This window comes from Pelophylax lessonae, assembly GCF_965119305.1.
Source record: "Pelophylax lessonae genome assembly, chromosome: 1".
NCBI lineage: Eukaryota > Metazoa > Chordata > Amphibia > Anura > Ranidae > Pelophylax > Pelophylax lessonae.
The window spans coordinates 787,883,453-787,903,876 of NC_138768.1; the positions used below are offsets into that span (position 1 = coordinate 787,883,453).

Below are 20,424 nucleotides of genomic sequence, written 5' to 3' on the forward strand. Positions count from 1 at the left end.
CATATGCAGAATCACCGCTGCAGGGGGTTTGTGTTCTCCTGACTGGGCATAATAACCTTCAGCAGGATAAGCTGCTCACTCGCGTCCACGAGGATGCACAGCGCTGCGATCGGCAGTGCGGTGTGTTACTTTGACACACTGCATCTCTGATCTTGGTAAAGAGCCTATGATGTAGGCTCTTAACCATGTTTTCAGCTGTGCCCAATCAAGTGCCGTTTATCGGCTTTTCCTCTATTCACGCTGACAAGGCATGAGTAGAGGAGAGCCGATCGGAGGCTCTCCTGACGGGGGGGGGTCTGTGCTGATAATCAGCGCAATGATTATCAGTGAAGTCCCATCAAGGATGCCAATCAGTGGCTCCTCGTTAGAGCTGCCCATCAGTGCCATCCATCAGTGCCCATTAGTGTTACCTATCAGTACCTCATCATCAGTGCCCGTCGGTGCAGCCTAATCAGTTCCCGTCAGTGAAGAAGAAAACAAACGTCTTTACCAAATTTTATAACCAAAGCAAAGAAAAACTTTTGTTTTTGGACAAGCTGAAAGGGACTATTTTGGCAAATTTTAGTTGATTAAACATTATTGGACCAGTTTAAAACTGATTACAAAAAGGTGTATATATTAAATTCTTTAAAATTTCCAAATTTTATTTACAAGCATACAAAAATTTCCAGTTTACAAAAAATACAATAGTAAAATGTTACATAATATCAAACCATTCCTGCTAGAGGACAAATATGGTTGTTGGCGATAAATGCACAAGTGCGACCAGTGGTAAACTTCCAACGTGTTTCGAAAGTATACCATATCTTCCTTCATCAGGGATCACAATTACCACTCTGAAAATTACAACAGGCAATAAACAACTATTCATCAAATATCAAATACATCAGTTTATATTGAATATTTATGCAACATAAAATATAAAAAAAAAAAATATATATATCTCTTCACTGCACCTCTCTCCAACATGTCCGCAGGAAAGAGGTAATTGTGATCTAGCAGGAATGGTTTGATATTATTCAACATTTTACTATTGTATTTTTTGTAAACTGGAAATTGTTATATGTTTGTGAATGAAATTTGGTGTTTTTAAATAATTTAATATATACAACTTTTTGAAATCAGTTTTAAACTGGTCCAATAATGTTTAATCAACTAAATTTGCCAATATAGTCCCATACAAGAGAGGCTTTTCAGCTTGTCCAATAGTTCAGGGATGATGGCAAACATACACACCCCCTCTATGTGGAAATTATTATACATACTTTTTTTTTTTTTTAACATTTTTGATCTTTTTTTTTTTTACCTGTTCAGCAAAAAATAAAAATTCCAGTGGTGTTAAAAAAACACCAAAAGAATGCTCTATTTGTGGGAAAAAATTATAAAAATTTTGCTTGGTTACAGTGTCGCAAGCTGAAAATTGGTCTGGGCAGGAAGGGGGGTGAAAGTGCCCTGTATTGAAGTGGTTAAAGCAGAGCTCCACCAAAAAGGGGAAGCTCCACCTGTTTGCACACTCCCCCTCTCCACTGCCACATTCAGCACTATTTGAGGGGGAGCGGATACCATTCAAAACCAGGTACCCACTCCCACTTCCGGTTAAGATTGCCGCATGGCGATCGCGGTGATCTACGAAATTTCCAGCACCTCCTCTCCCCCCCCCCGCTGCCTTCTTGGAGACACACCGGTCCCAGAAGACAGCAAGACCATTCAGAAAGAGCAGCGCAACTCGTGCATGCACAGTAGGAGACAGGCTTTGAAGCCTCGAGACTTTACCTCCTGTTTCCCTTAGTGAAGATGCGGGCGCCTGCACCCGGAGCCAGTTGACAAATCGACAAGGGGTGCCAACATCGCGGGATCCCTGGACAGGTAAGTGTCCTTATATTAAAAGTCAACAGCTTTAGTATTTGTAGCTGCTGACTTTTTTACAGGCTGGAACTCCTCTTTAACTTTTACAAAGAGAACTGACAAGCCCCCCTATGTGATAGTAATTTTTTTGCAATGGGTTCTCTTTATGGGAGACATTTCCAGTCTATTAGACTGATGACAGTGGCATGGAAAGGTGTTAAAAATGTAATAAAACAGCTCATCCTACACACATTTTTCCGGAATGGTCCATGGAGGTCATTATCAGGAAGCATGTCCAAAGCAATATTGTGTAACAGATGCTGAACTGAGTGGCTGAATAAGGCTAGGAGAGGTCATCATTACTGAGATGGCGAAAAAAGCTAAAAATGATTATTTTATGTGAATAATTTGTATTACTTCTTTAACATGATAAATGTCTTCAGTTTAGGGGTTAGGTCTACTGTAACGTGAATCTGTGCTTTGCCTAAATGGCTCTACCTGTGAAAACTACAGCAAAGTGTAGAGTGGAGTTCCTCTTTATTTGCACATTACTCTGTCTTTTGTAGTCCAATTAGTGTAACAAGCCAGCTTGGTGAATGCGGTGAAGGTGAAAAGACACACCAGCAATCAAGATGCTACATACTTGAGCGCTTCTTCGTTTATTGCGAATCCAATCTTGCTAGTTGAGGCGTGGGGATTTAAGGACCAATAAGATTTAATATTAATATAATTTGGATTTATGTGGAGATGCAGTAAAGCTGTCTTGACCCGGCTTTCCAGTTCAGCACTGCGAACAGCCAGGTTTGTAGATCCCCAGCTGTTACTGAGAGACGGCTTCTCATTTCCAGGCATTGTGGCTTGGGTCAGATGTGCAAATCGCAGTAATTAGTGGAGGATTTTTGGGGAAATCAACACCGCAGGTACAATTTTCAGAGCACACGTCCCCTGGAGAGAGAAAGTGGGAGAAACGTAACTGAAATAAGTAAAAGAGGAAATTAACAGTGATCCTACACCCTCCGATGTAATAATAAACCGCTAGGATGCTGTAGTAAGACTGGAATAAAAGCAGTAAAAATGCTCCGCAGATACGATTTATATGCAGAGGTGATCATTTTAAATTGGGAGCTGTAAAATAAATGTTTGTCCTGTTTGGCTGATTCACACAGTTTTTCATTGAATTAATGATCTTCAAGGAATAGAAAAAGACATGGGATTATGTATAGTGGCAAAATCTAGAAAATTTACAGAATGTGTGATAAATAGTATGGAATAGGAAGAAGTAAAAATGCAGCCATTTTTTGTTTTTAAAGTGAACCTGTACTTTGTTCATGCAACAGGTTCACGTTAATGCAGCACATACCTTTCTTTCACTACCTTGCCGCTCCATCTGCTGGGAGGTGAAAGAAGAAGTCCTTGGGTAAGTGCAAGTCGCAACTTGGAGCTTACACAAAGATGAAGAATTCCTTATTATTATTATATAGGATTTATATAGCACCGACAGTTTACAACTTGAGGGTAGACAGTACAAATACAATACACTTTAATACAGTAGGAATCAGAGGGCCCTGCTCGTTAGAGCTTACAATCTAAGAGGAAGGGTCAAGGGATACAAGAGGTAATGACTGTGGGGGATGGGCTGATGGAGAAAATAAAAGAACAGTTGTTAGGTAGATGCCAGATAGGTTTCTCTGAAGAGATGTGTTTTCAGGGATCATCTGAAAGTAGACAAATTTGGAGATAGTCAGACAGATAAGGGTAGAGCATTCCAGAGGATGGGAAAAGCTCGGGAGAAGTCCTGGAGGCGAGCATGGGAAGTTGTTACAAGGGAGCTAGAGAGCAGGAGGCCCTGGGAGGAATGAAGAGAATGAGTTGGTCGGTATTTTGAGACCAGATTAGTGATGTAGCTGGGCGCCAAGTTATGGATGGCTTTGTAAGTTATGGTTAGTAACTTGAATTGAATTTGTTGGTTGAGTGGCAGCCAATGGAGGGATTGGCAAAGAGGGGCGGCAGACACAGAGCGGTTTGCAAGGTGGATGAGCCTGGCGGCAGCATTCATGATGGACTGAAGGGGGGATAGTCTTTTTAAAGGTAAGCCAATGAGAGGAGTGGATTAGAAGCTTTGTGGTATCATTGGTTAGGAAGGGACGTATCTTGGAGATGTTGCGGAGGTTGAGGCGGCAAGCTTTGGACAGTGACTGGATGTGTGGCCGAAAATTCCTTCCACCCATGTGACTGAACTGGGTGTCTGAGCAGCCAAACATCAAGTACCAGTGCGGGCAAGTGGGAGCAAAGTTAATCACAGGGTCCCCATTAAAGAAAGAGATGGGAAGGAAAGGGACCATTGTGTGCAGTAATATTGCCCAGAGTATTTAAGTATAAGATTTTTTATTTTAATAAAATAAATAAATAAATAACCTTAAGACCCCGTTCACACTGGGGCGACGCTACTTCCAGGGGCGACCTGTGAAGTCGCGGTGCGCTCCTCGCACCGCGACCTCGGAGCGGCCGGCACGGACTTCATATCATTGAAGTCTATGCAGGTCGCTCCGGGTCGCCCCAAAGAAGCTCCGGACCCTTTTTCTAAGTCGGAGCGACTTGTGTCGCTCCTATTAGAACGGGTCCACAGCTTCTCTATGGTCGCCTGACAGGTCGCCCCAGTGTGAACGGGCTCTTAGAGCCGGTTCACACTGAGGCGATCCGACTTCGGGGGGCGACCTGTGAAGTCGCGGCGCATCTTGCAGGGACTTCACATAATGGAAGTCTATGCAAGTCGCTCCAAGGTCGCCCCAAAGTAGTACAGGACCCTTTTTCTAAGTCGGAGCGACTTGTGTCGCTCCTATTAGAATGGGTCCTGTACTACTCAATGGACCGCGACATACCGCGACTTGTCAGGCTGACAAGTCGCCTGACAAGTCGCGCTAGTGTGAATGGGCTCTTATGCCTTATGCACACTAGGGGTGTTTGGTGTTTTTTCTTTTTCCTGCTTCTAAATGCCCTCACATGTTAGTCTATGTGTCCATGCACACAGTCTTTTAACCAGTTGTGGACCGGAAAGATTTACCCCCTTAACTACTTTAAGACCGGGCCTATTTTTGACACTTGGTGTTTACAAGCTAAAATCATTTTTTTTTGCTAGAAAAGTAATTAGAACCCCCAACATTATATCTTTTTTTTTTTTTTTTTTTTTTTTTTTTTTTTAGCAGAGACTCTAGAGAATAAAATGGAAATCGTTGCAATATTTGTTATCACACCGTTTTTGCGCAGCGGTCTTCTAGACGCAATTTTTTGGGAAAAAATTCACTTTTTTTTATATAAAAATAAGAAAACAGTAAAGTTAGCTTCATTTTTTCCATAATGTGAAAGATAATGTTACACCGAGTAAATAGATACCCAACATGTCATGCTTCATAATTGCGCACGCTTGCGGAATGGCGACAAACTTTGGTACTTAAAAATCCCCATAGGCGACACTTTACAAATTTCTAAAGGTTACCAGCTTAGAGTTACAGAGGAGGTCTAGGGTTCACATTATTGCTCTCGCTCTAACGTTCGTGGCGATACCTCACATGTGTGGTTTGAACACCGTTTACATATGTGGGTGGGACTTCCGTGTGCGTTCGCTTCTGCGCGCCAGCTAACAGGGACAGGGCGCTTTCATTTTTTTTCCTGTTTATTTTATTTATTATTTTTTATTTTTACAGTTTTTTTAAAATAAAAAAAAATGGATCATTTTTATTCCTATTACAAGAATTGTAAACATCCCTTGTATTAGAAATGGGCATGACAGGTCCTCTTTATTGTGAGATCAGGGGTCAAAAAGACCTCAGACCTCACAACTACACTAAAAAAGAAAAAAAAAAAAACTTTGAAAAAAAATTGGCCTTTAAACTGGTTGCTTGGCAACAACGTTTGATGTCGCTCTGGTCCTACAAGACCATAGAGTCAAGTGAGGGCCATCTTGTCCTCACTCGACTTCCTGTCTCTGAGGATCCGGGAACGGATCATTTTCCCCGCTGCCGGCGGGTCCGATAAGTTGGGAAAATGGCGGGGGCGCGGCAGGAGGGGGGCACCTCTTCCGCCGCACCGTAAGGGTGATCCCATGGCGAATCCGCCACTGGGACCACCATTATCTGAAAGCCAATCGCCCTCCATTTTCAAAAGGTATTTAACGTCAAAGGATTGACGTAAATCGACGGCGGTCGGTCGGTAAGTGGGTAATGACCAGGCCATTATTTGCGATTCGGCACTGAGTTACTTTAAAAAAAAATTGCGTGGTCGTGTGACACTGTACCGAAATAAAATTGATGTTCTTTTTTTATCCCACAAATAGAGCTTTCTCTTGGTGGTATTTGATCACCTGTGCGATTTAAATTTTTTGCACTATAAACAAAAAAGTGCGACAATTCTGTAAAAAAACAATATTTTTCACATTCTGCTATATAACATCCCCCCCCCCCCCCCAAAAAAAAAAAAAAAGAATTAAAATCAAATTTTTTCATCCTTTTAGGCCAATTTGTATTCTGCTACATATTTTTGTTAAAAAAAAAATCGCAATAAGCGTATTTTGATTGGTTTGCGCAAAAATTATCGCGTCTCCTAACTATGAGAAAGATTTGTCATTTTTATTTTATTTTTTTTTACTAGAAATGGCGGCGATTTGCAATTTTTAGCGGGACTGCTAAATTGTGGCGAACAGCTCAGACCCCTAACTGACATTTTTGACACTTTTGGGGGGGCACCAGTGACTTTACTACAGTAATCAGTGCTAAAAATATGCACTGTTACTGTAATAATGACACTGGCAGGGAAGTGGTTAGTGGGTGATCAAAGGGTTAAATGTGAGCCTAGGGGAGTGTTTACTAACTGTGGGGAAGGGGCTTGTGAACTGACCATAGAGACTTGTGATCCTATATAGAAGGCTCACAGGTGCTCTGTGATCATTTCAGAGAGAAGAACGGTTGGCTGTGTTTATAACAACTGACCGTTCTTCTCTCTCAGCGAGGAGCGATCATGGGTGGTCGGCGGCTATTGCGGCCACCAGTCCTGTGTATCGACATCCCTGCAGCCTAGTGGGGTGGGCACCCCCCAGCACTACACGTGCGACCGACGTAGCACTACGTCAGTTCGCGCAGCCGAGCCAGCCTGCCGCAGTAAAACTTGATCGGCAAGGGGTTAAAGAAGTTTACAGGCAGAAGAAAAAAACACAGCCAATGCATCCAGAGCTTGACATGTCTAAATGCTCGGATCGTTTAGCTCTTTAATGTTAATTAATTTCAATGGCCAGAATAAATTATTATCTTGGACAGACAGAATTGACGTACCTAAACACATTACATTAGTTTACAAACGTCAGGCTTTTTTTCTACCAAAACTTTGCTGCCAGGTGGAACGAAGTCTAGGAGAGTTAGCAAAACATCCAGTGTGTATGAAGCCTTAGCATAACTTTAAGTACATTAGGGCAGCTACAGCTGCTCTATAAAGCTAAAGTAGAACTTTAGGCAAAGCCTTTATTTCTCACTTTGGATAGAGTGTTCCATTGCAGAGATTTCCCTTTACTTCCTGTCCCATAGCCAAACAGGAAGTGAGAGGAAATCCCTGAAAATTAAGAGAGTTCCTTGGAGACCCCCAGGTCACCAGAACTATTGTCCCCATTAGGAGATTTCCCCTCTATTACTTTTCTAGGGACAATCCACAATTGGGGATTTTCTTTTACTATCACTTTCAAAGATAATGGTAAATAGGACAAATAGAGCGGGTGAATCTCCTTAACGGGGGCACAGACAGCAATAAAAAGTGACAGGGGTTCTAATCCATCTCCACTCTATCCAAAAATAATTTTGCCCTTAGTTATACTTTAAAACAGGCTGTTCCTGCTTTGCAGTGCTACACAGCGGATGTGCTCTACTGCTGCTTCTAACAATGCACTTGTCTTAACAGTTGTATAGTGGGAGGCAAAATGTTTGTAGTAGCTAAACCACACAATAGCATAAAATGTGTAAGCATGTAAAAATCACATCAAAAAACTAAACTCTGCAATAATAATTCAAATTGTGTACATAAAAAAATCACTGTTCCTCCACTCTGAAATATGAATATACTGCAGATTGACTATATACTGCAGATATAGACTAAGCCAGGGCTTGACAAATTCTAGGCGCCAGGTCGCATTGGCGACTAGAAACTTAAGCCTCGTACACACGCATCGATTATTGGCCGGGAATTTTCGGCCAACGTTAGTTAGTATTATGCTTTCGACAACCGACTTTTCGTCCGAAAAAAAATCTGGTGTGCAGACTATAAAATTTTTGTTGGCCAACAACACAACGGCCGATTTTCCGTCAGTCAGTACTGATTTCGGCAGACAAAAATCTGATGAGCAAGACTGGGCATGCTCAGAGAAGAAAAAACACACGGAAAGTAAACCAGCACATGACATCACTTCTGAAGTAGATTTTTGTTGGCCGAGAAAATTCGTGTGCAGTCTAGGCACATTCCAACCAACAAAACACCACTCTGGACAAAAGTCGGACGATCGGTCGGCCGATAATCGTTGTGTACGAGGCATTAGTCCGGGCGCCTAGGACTTCAGCCGTCTGCTGTCAGGCATTGAAATGCCGCTTTGCTGATTTAGAGATTTGAAATCCCCGTGGCTCCTATCCATACTTCTCAGTGTATGGACAAGAGGCATTCCAATTGGTCAGCACCGTCGCATGGACGGCGCTGACCAATTAGAACCAGCTGCCTCTTTTCCACTTTCAGCACATCCATAGGACACACTGCTCGACTTCTGCCACTGTCAGCCCTCCTCGTTGCAGTCACCCGGCACACATCTATCTGACATCGGGTAAGAGTGCCAGGTCTGCGGCTGAGCGGTGTGTGAGGTGGGGGAATGGTGTATCGGGCCCAGGCTCTGCATAGCATTTATGTGTCAGCCGCTCCCCATCCCACTGCTCCAGCCTGCCTGCATGTCACTGCTTCCTTAGCCCCTGGGGGAGGTGGGAGTGCAGACTGAGCCTGAGTGAAAGCCACCACCAAAAATAATTGGGGGCACAGTTTACCTTTAATTGGCCAGGTGTGGGAGACCCCCCCCTCCCCCATAGACACGTCTGTGGTGGAGCAGAGCAGGCCATTTTCTGGGTGTATGTGAAGAAGGGTGGAGGTGGGCAAGTGCCACACTTCTGGAGGATTCCTCTGTACACATCATAGAGCTGAGGGGACCTCACTGTACATTTATACATCTGCCTGATACTTTCACTCTCTCCCTCCCTCCCTCTCTCCCTCCCTCCCTCTATCCCTCCCTCCCTCCCTCTATCCCTCCCTCTATCTCCTGCCTTCTCTCCCCCTCCCCCTCTTTTCTTCTCTCTCTCTCACCCCCCCTTTCTTTTTCTCTCTCTCTCTCTCTCTCTCTCTCTCTCACCCCCCCCTCTCGCTCTCTCCCCTTCTCCTACCCCCTTCCACCCATCTCTCCTTCTCTACCTCCCTCTCCTCTTTCCTCTCTTTCTTTTTTTCTTTTTTCTCCTCTTTCCATTTCTTTCTGTTTTATTTCTCCTACTTGCTTTCTTTTTTTCTGGGCGCCGGGCAGCTAATTTGAAAAACCGGCTCTCAACTTTTTTAGCTGGCTCCTAGATTCAAAGAAATTTTGTCAAACCCTAGTCTAAGCCAATGTATTTTGAAAACCTAATGGGCTGACTGAATTTCTCCAAATGTAACACATATTCTAAAAAAAAAAAAAAAAGAAGACCTCATTTAATAAGTTTCACTAAGATAGTAAAAATAGATACGTGCAACACTAAGTTTTCTTTTTATATAATATTCGGTCAGATTAACATTTGTTAATTTGCGATCATTATTGGTACTGGTATTTGTATTGGTACTAAATTCCATATTTGTGTACAGTAAATGTTTTCATTCTTTTCTTGTTTCCTAACCATTGAATAGACCCGATTGTAATATTCATACATCTGTAATATATTATGTAAATGATTGAGGTCTTTCACTTTTTGGATAAAATCAGAACACTCGGAACAGCCAGCCTATTGGTCAAGCACTTGAAGAAACATAATTATTTAACAGACTTCCTGCCCATGTTTGCATTGTGAATAGGACTATTCAAAGGTCCTGTTTTAGGAATTAATTACTTTTTCAAATGATTTTGAGTATTTTTCTTTAAATATGCATATTCTATATATGCCAAGATATATAGAATGGAAACCTAATGCGATTCACATGTGGAAGGTTAAATTTATACAAGATGGAGTAAATACATTAATGTTTAAGCTGCTCAAGAAAGGTCATATTATATCCAGCTTTTATTTTATTTTGTTTACTTTAACACAGCAGCGATTATTTTTTCTGATTTAATTAATCACGTTAGTACAGTGATCACAATATTTTTTGGAACACACTTTCCTACAATCTAACATGCAGTTGGGTCCTAAGAGACTGGCTGAGACTAATTACCTCCCTTTATGTGAAGAGGGTTGTCTGCTTCCACAAGCTTTCATGTTGTCACAAGAGCTTTTAATATGAATTTTACCCCTTTCAGCTTAGAAAAAAAAAAATACAAAAAATTTTACTTTTTGGCTTATAGCATTTAAAAACTATTTAAAATGTTTATCACTTCCTTTCTCTTTGCAATTCTTTATGTAGTATTGAAAAAATAATTGTAAAATAGTAACAGGATAAAGTAATCGTTAACTGCTAAAACAGAATCAGATTTTGTGACAAATAACAATGTTTTGTTTTGTCCACATAAAATGAATTCAATTAAAAAAAAAAAAAAAAAAATCTCCTTTTGCTACAATACTCGTGAATAATGTCTAGTGTCATTAAACCCACTTCTTGTGGTCCCTAAGGGTATATCATCACACAGCCTGGGCTTAAAATAAATATATATAAAAAAAAAAAAAAAAAAATATATATATATATAATATTTTTTTTTTTTTGATCCGAAGGGGCTTTAAGAAGTAGAACTGTATTTTTTTTTTGATTAATATGTCAGTGGTAGAGATTAACTGGGGAACTAGGCTTTAGACAACAACTTTAAGAATGCAGAATTTCTGGATGGAGGTGATGCTGAGATGTGCATTACACTAAATTTATGTGCTCATCATTCTGAAAACTTCATGTCCAGGCACACTTCCACTCTTGGTATGCCACTCCAAAGTCAACCGTTTGTGAGAGAAGTCCTGCTATAGGATTGACATCTATTTGGTCCAGCAGCACATAGCAGACAGGGATGTGCCAGGGCATTAAGATCTCTGGATCGGGGGCAAGGAGATAAATGTAATGCATATGTTGATGTTCGCATCACTCTGATCCACATCCACATTCCTGTAGTCCTTTTAGACAGACCTAAACTTTGTACTCTTTTTACGTCCCTTCAGTCCTGCTGTGATATATAAACTTCCTGGAGAAGTTTATATGGATGTCTGTCTTTTTATTATCTTTATAAATGATATAGGTCTGAGATTAAAAGTACAATTTCAGTTTTTGCAGATGACGCCAAGCTTTGCAGTGGAATAACTTCTTTACAGGATGTCTCCAACTTACAAGCTGACCTCAATGCACTGTTTCATTGGGCATCTATGTGGCAAATGAGGTTTTAACGTTGATAAATGTAAAGTTAGGCACCTGGGGGGGGGAAGAATATGCATACATCATACATACTAGGTGGAGTAGAACCAGGGGAATCCATAGCGGAGAAGGATCTGGGTGTTCTGGTAGATCCTAAGCTTAATAATAGCATGCAATGCCAAGCTGCAGTTTCCAAAGCAAACAAAAACATTTTTTTGTATTAACAGAGGCATAGACTCCAGAGAGAGAGAGATGTAATTTTGCCCCTGTACAAATCATTAGTAAGACCTCATCTGGAATATGCAGTTCAGTTTTGGGCACCAGTTCTTTAAAATGATATCAGGGAAGTGGAGAAAGTGCAGAGAAGGCCAACCAAACTGATAAGAGGCATGGAGGAGCTCAGCTATGAGAAAAGATTAGAGGAGCTGAATTTATTCTCTCTTGAGTAGAGGAGATTAAGGGGGATGTGATAAACATGTATAAATACATAAGGGGTCCATATAGTGAACTTGGTGTTGAGTTATTCACTTTAAGGTCAACACAGAGGACAAGGGGGCACTCTTTACGTCTAGAGGAAAACAGAGTTCGTCTCCAAATACGGAAAGGTTTCTTCACTGTAAGAGCTGTGAAAATGTGGAATAGACTCCCTCAAGAGGTGGTTCTGGCCAGCTCACTAGATTGCTTTAAAAAATGCCTGGATTCATTCCTGGGTGTACATAATATAAATGGGTACTAATATTTATAGGTAAAGTTGATCCAGGGAATATCTGATTGCCTCTCAGGGGATCAGGAAGGATTTTTTCCCCTGCTGTAGTAAATTGGATCATGCTTTGCTGGGTTTTTTTTCACCTTCCTCTGGATCAACTGCGGGTATAGGATTGTGTATATGGGATTGTATGGTTGGGTTTTCTTTACTGTTTTTTTTTTTGTTTTTTTTATTGGTTGAGCCAGATGAACTTGTGCCTTTTTTCAATCTGACTAACTATGTATAGGTAGGTCCTCCACCATGTACTTCTGACAGAGAAGCTCCTGCTCGGGAACCATTTACACTTTAGCATTTTTTTAGGCTAGGTTCACACCATTGCGTTTCTGCTTTCATGTTTTTAACTGCATGTTTTTCAATGCATGTTCATGCATACATATCGACACCAGTTTTTAATGTGTTTTCATGTAATATAGGTTTTTTATGTCCGCCTACAAAAAAAAGATATTTACGCTGTGACATCATTTGTCTTCAACTCTTTGAGATCTGCTTCCTGGATTCTTTGTGGTGTGTATAGGCTCACCTAGGAGCAATCGTAGCGATTATCTGCTTTTTCTGCAATATGTTCAGCAGAGATAGTAACTGTAGCTGGTTTGCTTTAAAATGAAGGGATGGCGAAGACAAAGTGAGGATATTAGATTCACTCATTGAACGCAAATCGCTATGAACCTCCCTGATTACTTGTTATCAGGAGCTGAAAAGCATACAAAAGGCATCAAACATGCATTTTCATGCACTACTTTTTTCTTTCTATTGACCTCAAAGAGTGTGCAAAAAATAAATATATCTGAGCTATTTGCAAAAACAAGCTGCACTGTAGTACACTGATGTAAATAGACTTTTGATAGAGCATGCATTTTATCCTATTCCAATGTGTGCAATGTAACCTAAATGTGTGAATGGGGCACAATACATTTTGCATGTGGTAAACCATTAAAGCACCATGGCACACATAACATGCATGTTAAAATGCAACATTTCTCTATTGTCCATTGACAGACGCAGCCTCATCTTCATGAGCTGTGTGGGTTATGCTGCCACCTGCAGGATTAGTCTAGGCAGTATGTTAGTACAAAGTTTTTACATATACACGCCCACGGGGCTGTCCCTCCAGACATAACCCTCACAGCCCAGCAAACCAGATTATTTCTACCTAGAGAAGGAGCAGGACCTAGGTTTCCTGCTGGGACCCTGGTCTCAGTTTTTTGTATTCTTTTCAAGGAACCCTGGACCTCCTTCATTCAGGATGATTGGGTTCACAAACTGATTTGTTCTGGGTACAAGATTGAATTCTGGTCCAGGTCAGGGGACAGGTTTTTTTCAGTCAAATATTCACCTGTCTCCAGAGCGTTTGAAGGACCTGTGGAAGGCTATGCAAGATCTCCTGGCTCAAGGGGTGATTGTGCCAGTTCCTCAGCAGGAACGCTCTCAAGGTTTCTATTCAAACCTGTTAACGGTGCTCAGAAAGGAGGGCAAGGTGTGTCCAATTCTGGATCTCAAGGCCATGAACCGCTTTGTGCGGGTGCAGAAGTTTTGAATGGAATCCATATGGTCAGTGGTGGCATCCTTGAATTAGGGGGATTTTCTAGCTTCCATCGATCTCAAGGAAGCGTATCCCCACGTCCGCATTTTCGAGGGGCACCAGCGATTCCTCTGCTTTGCGATGGCAGAGGAGCACTTTCAGTTTGTGGCGTGACCCTTTGGTCTCGCCTCGGCTCCCAGAGTATTTACCAAGGTCTTGGCCCCTGTGCTGGCCTTGTTACGTCGGCGAGGTATCTCAATTGTGGCATATCTGGACGATCTCCTGTTGCAAGCAGTCTCTATCACGATTCAGACCCTTCAAGAATTTGGGTGGATGACTCAAAAAATCTGCTTTGACGCCTTCAGTACGGGTCATGGGTCACTTATCTGGGGTTGACTCTTGGCTCTGCACTGGCGAGGGTCTTTCTCCCCCTGGACAAACTTCAGAAGCTGCAAAAAGCAGTCGGGTTGCTGATGGAGACAGATCAGTCCTCCCTGCAGGCTTGCATGAGGACCCTGGGTCTGATGGTTTCGACCTTCGAAGCAGTCCCGTTTGCTCAGTCTCACTCGAGACCTTTGCAAAAGGAGATTCTGGCGAAATGGAACAGAGATCCTCGGTCATTGGACCAGAAGATCCGCTTGAGCCATCTTACAATGTCGGCTCTTTCTTAGTGGCTCTGGTCACCTTCCCTGTGCCAGGGCAAGTCCTTCCTGCCAGTGTTTTGGATGGTGGTCACACAAAAACACAAAAATTGAACACATAGCAAAAACGCTATGTGTGGCAAAAAACAAACACTGCACATCACCCTGAACACACTATCCCCACTGTGAAACATGGTGGTGGCAGCATCATGTCGTGGGGATACTTTAATTCAGCAGGGACCGGGAATCTGATCAGAGTTGATGGGAAGATGGATGAAGCCAAATACAGGGCAAGCTTAGAAGAAAACCTGTTTGAGTCTGCAAAAGACTTGAGACTGGGGAGGAGGTTCACCTTCCAGCAGGACAATGACCTAAACATACAGCCAGAGCTACAATCGAATGGTTTAGATCAAAGCATATTCATGTGTTAGAATAGCCCAGTCAAAGTCCAGACCTAAATCTGTTTATGAAAGAAGAACGGGCAAAAATGTCACTCTCTAGATGTGCAAAGCTAGTAGAGACATACCCAAAAAGATTTGCAGCTGTAATTGCAGCGAAAGGTGATTCTACAAAGTATTGGCTCAGGGGGTGCTGAATACAAATGCATGCCACATTTTTCACATATTTATTTGTACTAAATGTTTAATTTTCCTTTAACTTCACTTCAACTATGTGCCACTTTGTCTTTGGTCTATCACCTAAAATTCCAATAAAATACATTTACACTTTTAGTTGTAATGTGACAAAATGTGGAAAATTTCAAGGAGTATGAATACTTTCTCTTACGTCCTCCGACAGTCGCCGCCTCCTCTAAGTCATCACTATTGGGTATTGTCCACCTATCCGTAGGAATAGCTAGGCATATAGACTTAGTCAAAAGACAAAAGGCATTAGCATATACACACCCATGGGGGCTGTCCCATCTGGTCAATACCCCCCCTGCATCACCACTCCCAACTCAGTTCTCCTGTGGCTCCGCTGCGACCTGATCTGGCTGCTGTGGTTGCGACTTTAGTGGCAAATATGGAAATGCTGATGTCTGAACGGGCTGCGAGAAAACGGCCCAGGCTGTCTCTCTCTTCTGATTCAGATGGGGATATGGCTGCTGCTGCGAGCGTGCCCTTTTCAGGGTCCCGCTCATCCCTGGACCCCCCGGGGTCTGAGGGGGAGGTTGAAATTGAGGGTGTTGACACATCCTCCCCAGGGTCACCTGAAGAACGGGCGACCATGGATGAGTTAATTGTTTCTGTGAAGGAAACCTTGCATTTAGAGGATGAGCCCAACCCTCCGGGCGTTGTGTCCTCTTTTGGGACGCACAGGACCCGCAAGTCTGCGCAGAGTTTTCCCTGCCCAGCTGAATTTCATTACACTGTTAATGAAATGTGGCGCACGTTAAAACGTCCATTCGTGGTGCCTAGTCGGTTCAAATTGCTTTATCCTTTTGCGCCGGCTACAGAATCGCAATGGTGTGTGCCTCCACAGGTAGATCACACTGTGGCCGTGTTGAACAAGGCTACCTTGGTTCCTACTGAGGATACTCCAGTTTTCCGGGATCCCACGGACCGGCGGTTGGAGTCTCTAGCCCGCCATTCCTATGCGGTGGCGGGTTCGTTGCTCAAACCCGTTTTCGCGTCCGTTATGGTGGCTCAGGCGGTAGCTGATTGGATCAAGGTGCTTTGAAGCAACCTAGTGTCCGATGACGTGCCGCCTGCCCGACTGGAAATGGTGGACCAGATCCACCAAGGAGTCATGTATTTGTGTGATGCAGCCTTAAATGAGGCCCCCTTGGTGGCTCGCCTCTCAAGTGTCGCGGTGCTTAACCGGCGACTGATTTGGCTGAAGAGCTGGTCGGCCGACCAGTCCTCGCGGAAAACAGTTGCTGATTTTCCCTATGCTGGCTCTCGCCTTTTTGGCGAGGCGTTGGATACCCTGGTGAAAGGCGTCACGGGGGGCAAGAGCACTATGCTGCCCCAGAACCCGAAGAACAAGTCTTTCCTAGGCAAGCGGGGTTCTGCGCCTAGATCCAATCAGGGGTCCTTTCGTGCCTTTCGGAACCAATCCAAGGGCAAGCCCTTCAAGGCCCAGAGCAACCAGAAGAAGCCCTGGGCGGGTAAGCAGAAGGCCGGCAATGCCGGCTTGGCGGGACAATCCGCCTCTGCCTGAAGGGACGCCCTCACCCATTTCAGGGGTGGGGGGACGTTTGCGCGGTTTCCTCCAACCTTGGCTGCTCCGGATATCGATCAGGTGGGTCCAGGAAATCGTTCGATCCGGATACAAGATCGAATTCCTTTCCAGGCCGGCGGACAGATTCTTTCCCTCCAATCTCCATCTGCTTCCGGGGCGTCTGCAGGATTTGCATCGGGCGGTGCAGGACCTGCTTGCTCAGGGAGTGATTGTCCCGGTGCCTCATCGGGACAGGTTTCGGGGGTTTTATTCGAATCTGTTCACTGTGCCCAGGAAGGAGGGCAAAGTGCGTCCTATTCTGGACCTGAAAGCGCTGAACCGCTTCGTGCGTGTTCGAAAGTTTCGAATGGAGTCTCTCCGTTCGGTTGTGGTCTCCTTGAGTCCGGGAGAATTCCTGGCTTCGATAGATCTGAAGGATGCGTACCTGCACATCCCCATTTTCGAGGGTCATCAGCGGTACCTTCGGTTTGCTATCGCAGAGGACCACTACCAGTTTGTGGCGTTACCTTTCGGTCTCGTTTCGGCACCAAGGGTGTTTACCAAGGTGTTGGCACCGGTCCTGGGCCTGCTACGGCCCAGGGCATTGCGGTCCTGGGGTACCTGGACGATCTGCTTCTGAGATCGAGGGCCAGCCAGGACCTTGTGCGCGATCTGTCCATCACGGTACAGACGCTCCAGGAGTTCGGATGGACCATCAACGTTCAGAAATCAGCGTTGTCTCCGTCGCTTCGCCTTCCCTACCTGGGAATGGTTCTGGACTCTGCTCAGGCAAAGGTGTTCTTGCCGGAGGGCAAGCTCTCGACTTTGCGGGACGAACTCAGGTCCCTCAGGGACAATCCGTCCTCGTCACTCAGGACCTGGGGTTGATGGTGTCGGCCTTCGAGGCGATTCCCTTTGCCCAGTTCCACACGCGGGCTCTCCAGACGGAGATCCTGGCCAGGTGGGACAGACTTCCTCAGTTCTTGGATCTGGATGTCTCCTTGAGTCGCCAGACCAGATTGGCTCTTCTGTGGTGGATCCAGTCCCTGGCGGTGGCGGAAGGCAAGTCCTTCCGCCCGGTGGTGTGGACAGTGGTTACCACGGACGCCAGCCTGTCGGGCTGGGGTGGAGTCCTGGGCAACCTGTCTGCCCAGGGCACTTGGTCGGAGGAGGAATCCTCCCTCCCGATAAATGTGCTGGAACTAAGAGCAATAAAACTCTGTCTCTTCCAGTGGTCGGACCGTCTCCAGGGCCTACCTGTTCGCGCACAGACGGACAATGCTACCGCGGTGGCTTACATCAACCACCAGGGGGGCACCAGGAGTGCTCGTGCTGCCCGGGAGGTGACCGACATTCTGTCTTGGGCCGAGACTCATGTCCCGGTGATCTCGGCAGTTCACATTCCGGGTGTGGAAAATTGGCAGGCCGACTATCTGAGCCGCCAGACCCTGGACCAGGGGGAATGGTCCCTACACCCGGAGGTCTTTCAGATGCTGTGTGCGAGGTGGGGATCCCCAGACGTGGATCTGTTCGCATCCCGGCTAAATCGAAAAGTGGGAAGGTTCGTGGCAAGAACGCGCGATCCGTTGGCGGTCGCCTTGGATGCGTTGGTGGCCCCTTGGCATCAGTATCGTCTGATGTACGCCTTTCCTCCGATTCAGTTACTATCCCGGTTCCTTTGCAGATTGGCCTCGGAACCGTACATGGTGATTCTGGTGGCACCGGACTGGCCACGCCGGTCCTGGTACGCCGACGTTGTTCACCTGGCAGTGGCTCCTTCATGGCGCCTGCCTCTGCGGGAAGATCTCCTGTCTCAAGGTCCGATCTTCCATCCTTCTTTACAGTCGCTGGCTTTAACGGCCTGGCTGTTGAGACCCAGGTCTTGAAGGACAAGGGTCTATCCCCCGAGGTTATCCCTACCCTGATCAAGGCTAAGAAATCCTCCTCTGGTAAGATCTATTACCGTACCTGGAAAGCCTATTTCACCTGGTGTGAGTCCAGGGGGTTCTCCCCTCGTTCTTACTCGGTGTCGAGAATCTTGGCTTTCCTCCAGTCTGGAGTGGATCAGCGCCTGGCGCTGGCCACGATAAAGGGCCAGGTGTCCGTACTGGCTGTCCTTTTCCAACGCCCTGTGGCGTCTCATTCCTTGGTGCGCACCTTCATTCAAGGTGTGTGACATTTGGCTCCTCCCAGGAAGGAGCCCTTACCTCTGTGGGACTTGAACTTGGTTCTGTCCGCGTTGCAGCGTGCTCCCTTTGAAAATATCAGGGAGATATCGTTGCCTCTGCTGTCGAAGAAGGTTGCCTTTTTGTTGGCGATCACTTCGGCTCGCCGGGTGTCAGAGCTGGCGGCGTTGTCTTGCCGCTCCCCTTATTTGATTATTCACAAGGATAAGGTGGTGTTGAGAACACCCCCGTCCTTTCTTCCAAAGGTGATCACTGAGTTCCACCTTAATGAGGAAATTGTCCTGCCTTCGCTTTGTACAAAGCCTAAGCATCCAAAGGAGATTGTTTTGCATTCCTTGGATGTTGTCCGGGCGATCAGGGTTTACCTGAAGTCTACGGAATCCTTTCGGAAGGCGGACTCTCTCTTTGTCCTTCCTGAGGGACCTCGGAAGGGCATGGCTGCATCGGCAGCAACTATTGCCAAGTGGATCAGACAGATCATTGAGCAGGCCTATGCCTTGAAGGAACGGGTTCCGCCCTTCCCTGTTAAGGCGCACTCTACCAGGTCTTTGAGTACTTCCTGGCCTGTTGGCATCGGGCCTCGGTGGCCCAGGTGTGCAAGGCGGCGACTTGGTCGTCGGTGCACACTTTTTCCAAGTTCTACAAAGTAGACGTTCTGGCATCAGCTGATGCTTCTTTTGGCCGCAAAGTTCTCAGTGCGGCTATGCCATGATGGACCCTTGCATTTTTTTTCTCTGGGTCCCTTTCTGTTGGCATTTGCTTTCCTGGGCTGTTGCTCCTGTTGAGCATTGTTTTTTTCTGTTGCCCAGTTGGTTCTTACGGTGCATGTAAGATTCCTTTCTCTGATGTGGGTACTGCGTTGCCTTTTCTACAGTTGCGTCTCCCACCCCTCATGTCTATACTGCTTTGGGACATCCCAATAGTGATGACTTAGAGGAGGCGGCGACTGTAACAGAAAACTGAATTTTTGTAAAATCTTACCTGTAAAATTCCTTTCTCTGAGTCCTCTGACAGTCGCCGCCCCCGCCCCTCTTTTGGGGTTCTTATTACCTACTGCTATGCTACCAAACTGAGTTGGGAGTGGTGATGCAGGGGGGGTATTGACCAGATGGGACAGCCCCCGTGGGTGTGTATATGCTAATGCCTTTTGTCTTTTGACTAAGTCTATATGCCTAGCTATTCCTACGGATAGGTGGACAATACCCAATAGTGATGACTTAGAGGAGGCGGCGACTGTCGGAGGGCTCAGAGAAAGGAATTTTACAGGTAAGATTTTACAAAAATTCAGTTTTTTCAAGGCTGTGTGTGTGTGTGTGTATGTATGTGTATATGTGTGTATGTATATATATATATATATATATATATATATATATACATTTTATGGAGACCAATTTAGCACTGCTACAAAGAGCTAAGTGGAGCTACCAATCTGTCTTTGAAGTAGCTCTGTTTTCAAGAGGCAGAAAGTTGTTTTACTTAAATATCTGTTCTGGGGAATGATGGTGTTATTGAGCAGTCATGCTGTTATCTTTGTTTAAATAATTATCTTGCTCTAAGCATCCTTTTTTTTTTTTCTTCCCTAGTGCCACCTACAGATAACCTCAGTTAATCCCGATTAGTGTAGCACAATATTAATATTTGTCAAAGGATCTAAACATGCCTGTCATTAGTTTTTGTTTCACAGGTAAACATTGCGCTAACAGTCATTCATACATTACATGTGCTAAT

The 20,424-nt window shown here is 44.7% G+C and overlaps 1 protein-coding gene across 2 annotated transcripts in view; it reads left to right on the top strand.

Annotated features, from left to right (window-relative positions):
- Positions 1 to 20,424, top strand: part of RAB28 (RAB28, member RAS oncogene family) — a 198,967-nt gene that overhangs the window by 74,137 nt on the left and 104,406 nt on the right. The window lies entirely within an intron of this gene.